This window comes from Bison bison, unplaced genomic scaffold (assembly GCF_000754665.1).
Source record: "Bison bison bison isolate TAMUID 2011002044 unplaced genomic scaffold, Bison_UMD1.0 scf7180017864266, whole genome shotgun sequence".
NCBI lineage: Eukaryota > Metazoa > Chordata > Mammalia > Artiodactyla > Bovidae > Bison > Bison bison.
The window spans coordinates 6667702-6679846 of NW_011494838.1; the positions used below are offsets into that span (position 1 = coordinate 6667702).

General features: G+C 43.7%; 1 protein-coding gene and 1 non-coding gene across 2 annotated transcripts in view; both read left to right on the forward strand.

The window, feature by feature from the left end:
• Positions 1 to 12145, forward strand: part of LOC104994778 (astrotactin-2-like) — a 450679-nt gene that overhangs the window by 250369 nt on the left and 188165 nt on the right. The window lies entirely within an intron of this gene.
• TRNAS-AGA lies at positions 10267 to 10338 on the forward strand. Its single transcript has one exon. It is a non-coding gene; the product is annotated as a tRNA-Ser (tRNA).

Sequence of the window (12145 nt, forward strand, 5' to 3'; positions counted from 1 at the left end):
TGGGGGAGGAGAGAGGGGGACTTGGCCTCAGTTTGGCTGTTCAGCAAGCCCTTTCTGAGGAAGGAATAAACTGAAGTCAGAAGGATGCACAGTGTTTGCCCCAATGAGGGGCTGAAGAGGCAGTGGAAGAATTTCTACAAAGAAAGAGCCTAGCCCGTCCCGTGACCTGGAAGGCCAATGTGACTGGGACACAGGGAGGGGGACGGGGCCACTCTGTTACACACAGATGGAGAAACCGAGGCACAGCAAGCTAGTGTCTGTCCAGAGGTGTGATATCGAGCACAGAAGGGTTGGGTCTTCCCGAGATGGCAGCTTTTCTTCCAGCATCATTAGGATGGGCACTGGCTATGCTGACTGTGGCTTGCCTGTCACGGGAAGGGAAGCAGCTGTGCCTGAGCTGAGAACAGTGCCTTCAAAGGTGGCAGAGTGCTCCTCAAGTTTCCCACCTGAGTCTGGACCTTATCTGTTCTAATTCCCTTAGGGTTACAGGCTAGAGTGGAATTAATTTCCAAATAGCCTTACCCGAGCTCCAGGCTTTAATAGCTCCTGTGTCCTCTGGGTCATCCTTGTCATGAGAATCCCTGCTCACATCACTGGCGCAAAGTATTTTTGGGTTTTCATAGCTGGGCGCATGCGCGCACACACACATGTGTGTGTGTGTGGTGTGTGTGCTTTTCTTCCCCAGAGCTTTCCAAGTTCACCGAGGGAAATGCACGGGACTTGGGTGAAATTTATTTTCTGGGAAGGCAGGCAACACAGAACCATTTCTCTCCCTGCATAAATATGCATGAGGTCCACCCGCTCTCCCCTCCCTGGGAGGCAGGGGTGGAGGGGGAGGAGAGTGCCCTGTGTGACTGGTGTCTCGGCCCTGCCCATGGCTGCTGGCACCCCATTAATCAGGGGGGAACAGCAGCCTCGTGAACTGTGAAATTGGCAGCCCCCTGACAGCTCTGGGCCCGGTGGAGCAGGGAGTCTATTTCACAGCTGGAAGGTGGCTGTGTGGAGTGGGCAAGGAGGGCGCCAGGCTTAGCAGGCCAGAGTGGCCTGGGCCCCCTCCTGGCCTGCCAGACCCCCACGAGCCTTGCTCTTGATTAAGGGGAGATGTAGGGGAAAAGAGAGAGGGACAGGCAAGAGATGGAACACACTGAATGAATGGCCATCATAACAAATGCTCATTGAGTACCTGCGATCTACCGAGGTCCAGGAACTAGGATGTGCACTTTTAAAAATTATTTATTTATGATATATTTGGTTGTGCCAGGTCTTAGCTGTGGCATGGAGAATCTTCCATTTTGCTTTTGGCATGTGAGCTCTTAGTTACGCCATGCAGAATCTTTTAGTTGCAGTACGTAGGATCTAGTTCTCTGATCACAGGTCAAACCCAGCCCCCTGCATTGAGAGCATGGAGTCTTAGCCACTGGACCACCAGGGAAGACCACTGCGCAATTTTGAAAAATTTCTTTATTTAATCCTTATGAATACCCTACATGGTATCATCATGAGCCCCATTTTACAGACCAGGAAAAATGGGACTCAGAGAGATGAACTGTTTCAAGCTGTAACATGTAATAGATCTACGCTTGGTACCCATGTCTCTGACTGTCGGCCTCCAGAATCTGCATTTTACAGCCACTGCACAATCCCACTCTCTGCTGCTGCTGCTAAGTCGCTTCAGTCGTGTCCGACTCTGTGCGACCCCATAGACGGCAGCCCACCAGGCTCCGCCGTCCCTGGGATTCTCCAGGCAAGAACACTGGAGTGGGTTGCCATTTCCTTCTCCAATGCATAAAAGTGAAAAGTGAAAGTGAAGTTGCTTAGTCATGCCCGACTCTTAGCAACCCCATGGACTGCAGCCTACCAGACTCCTCCATCCATGGGATTTTCCAGGCAAGAGTACTGGAGTGGGGTGCCATTGCCTTCTCCAATCTTGCTCTCTAGCATGCTATTAAAACAAAGCAAGCAAACGAAAAATCCAAAAAGCAAGAGAGAAGTGTCTCATTCATTCAGTGGCCACTTGCACAGTATACACTCCATGCGGAGACTTGAGTCGCTGGGCCAAGTGCTGGGGTTCTCTGGGGATGAACATCTTTGATGGTTCCTGTATTTGAGAGATTTGGCTCAACAGGTATTCACAGCAGCATGACATATATTTGAGAGTGGGGCCAGTGTACAATCTTAGCTCTGACATTCACCAGCTCTGTGACCTGGGGCAAGTTACTTAACCTCTCTGGGCTGCAGTTTCCCCATTTCTGAAACAGGTACATTGGAATACCCTTTTGAAAAATCTCTATGAGGATTAAATGAGATGTGCCATGTAAGGTATTTAGAATGGTTCATGCAGTGAGAGATCCATGAATTATTGCTGGGAAAGGTGCTGAAATATAGAGATGAACAGATATTAGAGGAGCATTTAACTGTGCCAAGGGTGCCAGGGAAGGCTTCCCTGGAAAGGTGACATCTGGTAGATAAGAACCTCATCAGTTAACCCAAGGGGCAAGGGGGGATGTGCAAAGTCCTTGAGGCACCTAAGAAAAGATGGTACATTCCAGGAGCTGTAGGAAGTCCAGAGTGGCTGGAGCAAGGGGGCGTGAACAGCAGGAGCAGACTAGCATTGGACACAGAGGCCGGACCACAGGGAGCTTGGACTTTGCCTGCAATGCACTGGGCAGTGAAAAAACTTTTGCTCAACCATGCCCAGTTACTTTCCTTCCCAGGAGGACTACTGAAGTGGCGCAATAAGCGTGGATTAGAATAACGGCAGGGAGACTGAGGCAGATGACCGCTGTGATCCAGGTGAGAGATGAGGAGTTGGCACTTGCTGGTGGACACCACGGGGTTTTTCTGGGAGTGGACCTCCCGAGTTGACTCTGAGCTCTTCTTACAGATGTGCCATGTGACTTGACTTGGCCGCCCTACTCCGGACCTCAGTTCCCCCATCGGATAAATGAGTCCCGGTGATCTCTGAGGGGCTTCCTGTTCTCTTCCTGCTTCCTGTACTCTTGTGCATGTGTGGGTGCTCAGTTGTGTCCAACTCTGCAACCCCGTGGACTGTAGCCCGCCAGGCTCCTCTGTCCATGGGGTTCTCCAGACAAGAATACTGGAGTGAGTTGCCATTTCCTCCTCCAGGGTATCTTCCCAATCGAGGGATCAAACTTCAGTCTCCTGCCTCTCCTGCATTGGCAGATGGATTTTTTTTTTTTTTTAATGACTGAGCCACCTAGGAAGCAGTCCTATATCTGTAAGAGGAAAGGTAAAGAGGGTGAAGATGTCTGAGGTGAGGAGATGGTGAAATATAAGTGGAGGAGAGTAAAGTAAGTCCCTAACCACTGATTTTCCACAGATGTGAGTGATGCATCTGCAGTGAGTCAGGGAGGGAAATCTGGGGTTAGGGACATGAGAGTCAGGAAGATCCCGTCACTCCCCTTCCCCAGCAACCTTGGTTGCAACAGGCAGTTGGGGAAGGGGCACCCCTGGGGTCCTTCCCTTGCACCTTGCTTTGCGGAGGGAAAGAAAGAAATAGAGGGCAAAGGAGAGTGCATAAATGCATGGCAAGAAGACAAGAGACCATCTTTTTGGAGCAAGGAAAATAAACCTTGTCTTTTTTCCTATCATTACAAACCATGGGCTTCTGTGTTAGGATGGCGTCTCCCACTCCATAGTCCTTTTCACCTCTTGGAAAGTCTGTTCCATCATGTGGGAGATACACATAGTATAATAATATGCGGGCTTGATTATCTCTAGCTGGTGGTATAGATAAAATATCTGATATGTTTATTTCATGTGATATTTATACACACATATATTGCATGCATATTTATATACAGATATATGTGTGTGTATACACACACACACACACACACACACGTAGCATGATATATATATGGCTTCCCTGATGGCTCAGATGGTAAAGAATCCGCCTGCCAATGCAGGAGACCCGGGTTTGATCCCTGGGTCAGGAAAATCCCCTAGAGAAGGAAACTCACTCCAGTATTTTTACCTGGAGAATTCCACAGACAGAGGAGCTATATAGTCCATGGGATCGCAAAGAGTTGGACATGACTTCATCACTTTCACTTCACTTCACATATATACCATACACATATACAGTGTTGCCTTTCCCAAACTAGAAAATAAACTCCAAGAGAGTTGGAATCTGTGGGACTTCCCTGGTAGCCCAGTGACTAATACTTCACTTTCTAATGTTTGACCCTCAGTCAGGGAGCTGAGATCCCACTGGCCTCACGGCCAAAAACCAAAAATGTGAAACAGAAAAAATGTTGTATCATTCAATAAAGACTTTTAAAAAGAGGTCCACATCAAAAAAATCTTAAAAAAAGAGAGAGAGAGTTGGAATTGGGAGATCTGTCCCAGCATTTGGAATATTTCCTGACATCCAGTAAGTCCTCATACTTATTGGTTGAATAAACAGATAAGCTAGTGGAGTTTACACACCCTTATGGTAGAAAGCAAAGAGGAACTAAAAGAGCCTCTTGATGAAAGTAAAAGAGGAGAGTGAAAAGGCTGGCTTAAAACTCAACATTCAAAAACTAAGATCATGGTATCCTTTGCCCATCACTTCATGGCAAATAGATGGGGAAGCAATGGAAATAGTAACAGACTTTATTTTCTTGGACTCTAAAATCACTGCAGATGGTGACTGCAGCCATGAAATTAAAAGTTGCTTGCTCCTTAGAAGAAAAGCTATGACCAGCCTAGACAGCATATTAAAAAGCAGAGACATTACTTTGCCGACAAAGATCCATCTAGTCAAGGCTATGGTTTTCCAGTAGTCATGTATGGATGTGAGAGTTGGACCATAAAGAAAGCTGAGTGCTAAAGAATTGATGCCTTTGAACTGTGGTGCTGGAGAAGACTCTTGAGAGTCCCTTGGACTGCAAGGAGATCAAATGAGTCCATCCTAAAGGAAATCAACCCTGAATATTCATTGGAAAGACTGATGTTGAAGCTGAAGCTTCAATACATTGGCCACCTGATATGAAAAACTGACTCATTTGAAAAGACCCTGATGCTGGGAAAGACTGAAGGCAGGAAGAGAAGGGGACGACAGAGGATCAGATGGTTGGATGGCATCACTGACTCGATGGATATGAGTTAGAGCAAGCTCTGGGAGTTGGTGATGGACAGGGAAGCCTGGTGTGCTGCCGTCCAAGGGGTACAAAGTCGGACACGACTGAGCGGCTGAACTGGACTGAATGGAGTTAAGTAGACTGTAAAGTGTTGTGTGCCTGTGAATTTATCTGTTACTCCTCTTAACTGGGGAGTCTCAGTCTTGCCTACCATGTTGACAAAAATAAAGGGAGGAGAGGGACAGAAGGGCTCTGAGAAGCCTGGAGGCGGCTCAGCTGTCAGCCTCCCCCTGGACGGCCCCGTCTGTGGATGGTGGTCCGGGAGCATCCTGGCTGCAGCGGTGGGGATCTAACAGCTTAGTTACGGCCAGCACCACTGATGTAGCCCAGTTGGGCCCAGCCCTGTCCCCCTGCAGATGCTGTTTTTGCAGTGTTGAGTGCTCTGATTCCCCGGTGGCCTCCTTCTCTGGGTTCTTGTTAATTAGATCTAAGTGTGAGGAGTCTGGTGCCAGGCTGAACCTTGCCCTATGGGGCATCCACGGTGCCACTTCTTGTTGTGTTCCAAGCACTTGATGAGGGGCATTTCCAGTTTTTGTCAATGATATCCCCTGGCATTGCAGGCACATTTTTTCTTGTCCTTAGGAGCTGGGGGTGAATCCAGTCTACCCTATGATGCTGTCAGGGTTGAGCACACAGTTATGTCTAAAACTCTGTCCAAGAATCGGTCATAAATCCTAACTGAATGCTTCCTCCCCCTCCTTTTCTTCAGCACTCACTGAGTGCCTCCTGTGTGCCAGGCACACTTCAGACGGAAGGGACAGAGCAACCATCAAAATTGTCAAGTCCTTGTGCTCAGGAGCTACATTCTAATAGGGCAGTGGGGGAAAGACAGACATTAATCCCAGGAATCCACCTGTACACACTTCGGTGCAGGGCAGTGATAAGTGAATGGTGGGTAGGGGCGTAAAGCGCGAAGAGTTAAGGCTCTGTTATTACAGAGAAGATAGCCAGTCTGAGAGCATGACTCCCAAAGCTTTGAGATAGGTTCCAATGATGCGGGCACAGTGGGGATGGAGCAGAATGAGAAAGGGGGAGAATTATAGGCTATGAGATTAGACACTTCATGTGGGGCCAGATCACACCAGGCCCTAGGGGTGATGGCGAAGAGCTGGGCTTTTCTAAGTGTGATCTGCAGACACTGGAGAGTGTAGAGCAAGGCAGCAGTGAGTTCAAATTTATGATGCTGGTGGAGTGTAGAGACTGCAGGGCATAAATGCAGAAGCTGGGAGAACAGTTAGGAGATGGCTGCATATAACAGTAACAGTTACCACTGCTGTGCACACAACGAGTACTTATTGTGTGCTCTGTGTTAATTACACTTGTAATACTCCCTAATTAAGGATACTCAGTGGTGAGAATTTATACCCATGGTCCACTGAATGAGGATATACCATTTGTTCACTTCTCTCCAAAGTAGGGGGATTTTAATGTTTGAGTTGTTTCATGCTTGAGTGTTCCCCTAAAATGATTTGCAAAATTCAAGATATCTTCCAATTTTGTGGCAAAAATAGATTTACGGCTTCATCAGTCAGTCAAAAAATTCCCGGACAGAATTAGGAGTCATGAGCCCTGGTTTCAGTTGCTGGAAAAGGCAGACCTTCAGGCAGCCGCACACGAGGACTTTAAGATCACGAAATGACTTTTATGTAACTGGCTTTGCTATAATGCCGTTAAGTCAGAGTAATGGGGAGCCAGACTGTCTAAGTTCTCTTCCAGGCTTTTCCACTTGATAGCTATGGGGCGGAGGCAAGCTGTTTACCTCTTTTCCCCTTAATTTTCTCATACATGAAAGGCAATCATAAAATAAAGCTCACTGTAAGTATTTAAAAAGCTCTAATAGATGGGGAAAACGTGGGAACAGTGGCAGATGTTGGGCTCCAAATTCACTGAGGACGGAGCTGCAGCCATGAAATTAAAAGATGCTTGCTCCTTGAAAGAAAAGCTGTGACCAACCTCGACATTGTAGAGACGTCACTTTAACGGCAAATGTATGTAAAGTCAAAGCTATGGTTTTTCTACTAGTCATGTACGGATGTGAGAGCTGGACCATAAAGGAGGCTGAGCACCAAAGAACTGATGCTTTCTAACTGTGCTGCTGGAGAAGACTCTTGAGAGTCTGTTGTACAGCAGGGAGATCAAACTGGTCAATCTTTAAAGGAAATCAGTCCTGAATATTCATTGGAAGGACTGATGCTAAAGCTGAAGCTCCATCCAATACTTTGGCCACCTGATTCAAACAGCTGCCTCACTGGAAAAGACACTGATGCTGGGAAAGATTGAGGGCAGGAGAGAGAAAGGGGTGACAGAGGATGAGATGGTCGGATGGCATCATGGATTCAATGGACACGACTTTGAACAAACTACAGGAAGTGGTGGAAGACAGGGAAGCCTGGCATACTGTAGTCTGTGGGATTGTAAAAAGTCAGACATGACTGTGATTGAACAACAAAAATATGCACTGTTTAGTACCATGGCTTGGCCTGCCCAGGGACCATTTTTATCATTAGCCCTTGCCACAATCCACTCTTATTTCTGAGGGGGTCTCATAAATTTTCCTCTCAGAAATTAAACTTGTTTAATACCCTCAATTAAACCAGTTGAGGGTATTGTTTAATAACTAACCCAGGGCAGCAGACATGAACTTTGACCTCAGAAATCAGAACCAAGGTACCTGAGTTCTCTGGCCAGGTGATTATATTAATCTTATGGATGTCTGAAGCTTGTAACTAATTTCTCTTCTCTGTGTTGTCTGCTGGGATGCTCAGAGTCTCATATGAAGCTGCAACTCTAGGAAGTGTTCATTTTTATGTTACTTTTGATTAGTGCTCTTTCTCTTGGGTTGATCTTTATATCCTTATATCTGTCGCTCTTTCTTGTGGATTACATCTTTCTTTAAAATTCTCTGAAAGTATATTTTATTTTAGATCATGTAATAAAGTGTATTTTAACCATGTAACAGTGTATAATACAATATATGTATATACATGATATAAATATATAAATACAAATATATATGGCTTTCCTGATGGTTCAGTCGTAAAGAATTCACCTGCCAATGCAGAAGACGTGTGTTCGACCCCTGCACCAGGAAGATTCCCTGGAGACAGAAATGGTGACTCCAGTATTCTTGCCTGGAAAATTCCAGAGACAGAGGAGTCTGGCAGACTATGGTCCACAGAGTCACAAAGAATTGGACACAACATAGTGACTGAACAACAAGATATGTCGTATATATGCTACATATATAGTCTTACCACTGAATTAGAACAAATATAAATATTTTGTAGTATACATCAGTTCAGTCGCTCAGTCGTGTCTGACTCTCTGTGACCCCATGAACTGCTGCATGCCAGGCCTCCCTGTCCATCACCAACTCCCAGAGTTTACCCAAACCCACGTCCATTGAGTCAGTGTTGCCATCCAACCACTTAATCCTCTGTCATCCCCTTCTCCTCCTGCCTCCAATCTTTCCCAGCATCAGGGTCTTTTCAAATGAGTCAGCTCTTCGCATCAGGTGGCCAAAGTATTGGAGTTTCAGCTTCAACATCAGTCCCTCCAATGAACACCCAGGACCTGATCTCCTTTAGAATGGACTGGTTGGATCTCCTTGCAGTCCAAGGGACTCTCAAGAGTCTTCTCGAACACCACAGTTCAAAAGCATCAATTCTTTGGTGTTCAGCTTTCTTTATAATCCAACTCTCACATCCATACATGACTACTGGAAAAACAATAGCCTTGATTAGACAGACCTTTGTTGGCAAAGTAATGTTTCTGCTTTTTAATATGCTCTCTAGGTTGGTCATAACTTTCCTTCCAAGGAGCAAGCGTCTTTTAATTTCATGGCTGCAGTCACCATCCACAGTGATTTTGGAGCCCAGAAAAATAAAGTCAGCCACTGTACATCAGATATATTTTTATAAATAAAATGCTAAATGAAAGAGTTAAATAATTTTCTCCATTGCTTACATTCCTCACTTCCCTAGACTTGATGTTTCCCTTCTATTTGAATGTTTATTCTTTTACTTCATGATCATATCTGGGCTGGTCTCCCGTGCTTTAAAATTTTATATTTTATCACACTCAGGCCAGCAGTGTATATAATTCATGTTTTCCCAAGCTCTAACAATACTTATTATCAACAGCTTATATTTTGTCCTTCAAATGAAATTATGATTCTAATGGTTATTTAATTTGCATGTTAGAGATTGCTAATATCTTTTAGGAAAGCTTATTTTTCTGTCAATTTCCACATTTATATCCAAATAGCATATTTTTCTAGTCAGTTATTTTTTCTTATTGATAATAACCAAATTAAGAAAAATAAGTTACCCTTTGTCATTTGAAAATACTTTCTTCCAATCTATGACTTATATATTAATTTTTTTAGAGTAATCTCCTCATTTTTATAATTTTCACTACAATGCTATATAAATTATTTTTATTTCTAATTCATATTTCTTGTGAATGATGGAAAAAAGTCTTTCACTCTTGGCATGTTTTAATAATGTTCCTGTATTTTTTAGGAAGATCCCCTGGAGAAGGGAAGGGCTACCCACTCCAGTATTCTGACCTGGAGGATTCCATGGACTGTATAGTCCATGGGCTCACAGAGAGTCTGACGCTACTGAGTGACTTTCACTTTCACTTATTTTATTCTAAATTCTTAAGGTTTGGCTTGATACCTGAGTCTTTAGATATGGGTTTGTTTGTATATGGTGTGATTTAGAGACTAATGGCTTTATGCTTCACGTGGATAGCTGGTTTTTATGTCAGCTCCCCTAAGAGTCCATCTCTGCGTCTTTACTCCACTGGTTCATAACATCACTGTCATATAACAAGTTTCTGTGTGTAGGACAGTTTCTGAGATTGCTTCCTTTTTACTGGCCTACTTATTGATCTGTGCTCTAGAACATTCTGCTTTTAATTATTAAAATTTTATAAGGTCTTATAATTTTATAATGGTATCAGATAGGGCAGGGCCCCTCACTGTTCTCACTTAAATATCTTAGCTGCTCTTCTCTCTTTACTCTTCTGGGTGAATTTTAAGATAACTTTCTCCTATTTTAGGAAACATTTTGCTGTGATTGGTATAGTGATTACAAAAAATTTACAGATTGGTTCCCTGGTGGCTCAGAGGTTAAAGCGTCTGCCTAGAATGCAGGAGACCCGGGTTCGATCCCTGGGTTGGGAAGATCCCCTGGAGAAGGAAATGGCAACCCACTCTAGTACTCTTGTCTGGAGAATCCCATGGAGGGAGGAGCCTGGTAGGCTACAGTCCATGGGGTCGCAAAGAGTTGGACATGACTGAGCGACTTCACTTTTTTGCAAAACTCACAAAACTCAGACTTCCCATCCTTGAAATAATAGGTTTTCTTTCTTTGTGTTCTTTTATGTCTTTGAATAGAGCTTTAGAAACTTTATCCATACACCTATCATACCCTGTTTATTATATTTAACTTCCAGTAGCATCCCCACTTTCTAATATTATTGCAAATTGTATCTTTTCATTTTTATTGTATATCTTAATTTTTGCTTTCCTGTGTATAGATATTCTGGTTTTTCATTGAATCCCAAAATATGAGTAATTATTTTATTATTTTTTTTACCTATGGATTTTTCTGTGTAAAAAAAATCATATTCTATACCATTAACAGTCACTTTGAAAATCTGTATACTATCTTATCTTTGTTTTCTCTTCTCCTTTTGCACGGACAGTCATTTTTGTTCATGACTTTAAGGGGAAGAATACTAAAACCTTTCCATTATGTGTTATGTTTCTGTAGTGTTCCGTAGATACGGCACCCCACTCCAGGACTATTGCCTGGAAAATCCCATAGACAGAGGGGCCTGGTAGGCTACAGTCCATGGGGTCGCAAAGAGTCGGACACGACTGAGCGACTTCACTTGCACTTTCATAGATAATCACATAGCAAAGTTTTTTTTTTCTTTTTTTGAAGTTTCTGAGTCCTGTCCAACTCTTTGTGACCCTGTGAACTATAGCCTGCCAGGCTTCTCTGTCTATGGAATTCTCCAGGCAGTTCTACTGGACTGGGTATCCTTTCCCTTCTCCAGGGGATCTTCCCAACCCAGGGATCAAACCCAGGTCTCCTGCACTGCGGGTGGATTCTTTACCAGCTGAGCCACCAGGGAAATGCTGCAATGGGGTTGGTAAGCTTTTAATAAGGAAATTTCTCTTCTAGCTTTAGCATATTAATTTAAAAAATTATGATTTTGGGTTACATGTTACTAAATAGCCTTTCTGTATCAAGTGAGATGGTTGTATTTTCCCTTTTAACCTGATTGTGTGGTGTCTCTACATACATATACGTTCTACATATACATGTATATTAGTATTAGTAAACCATCCTTACATTTTCTAATACCTTAGACAAGTTTCAGTACCAACATTATCCTAGCTTTATAAAATATGAGTTTAAACAGCCTTTCCTCTTATTCTGTCATGCTGTTAAACATACTCAAATGTGTAATTACTGTGTGAAATTCTAACATTTGTTAGAATTTATGCTTAAAACTGGGCTTCCCTGGTGGCTCGATGGTAAAGAATCTGCCTGCAATGCAGGAGACCTGGCTTTGATTCCTGGGTTGGGAAGATCCCCTGGATGAGGGTGTGGCAACCCACTCCAGTATTCTTGCCTGGAGAATCCCCATGGACAGAGGAACCTGGTGGACTATAGTCATGGGTGGCAGAATTGGGCAAGACTGAGCGACTAAATACATATGCTTAAAACTGTTACTATCTGGGCCTGATATTTGTGTCCATCTTTATGTTAGATGGTAAATTCTGTCTACTGATTCAGATATTTATATGCCTATTTCAGTCATTTATTTATTCTTAAATAACTTGTGGTTTTGTTTTTTGTGTTTTTTTTTTAATTTTTATTTTATTTTTAAACTTTACAATATTGTATTAGTTTTGCCAAATATCAAAATGAATCCACCACAGGTATACCCGCGTTCCCCATCCTGAACCCTCCTCC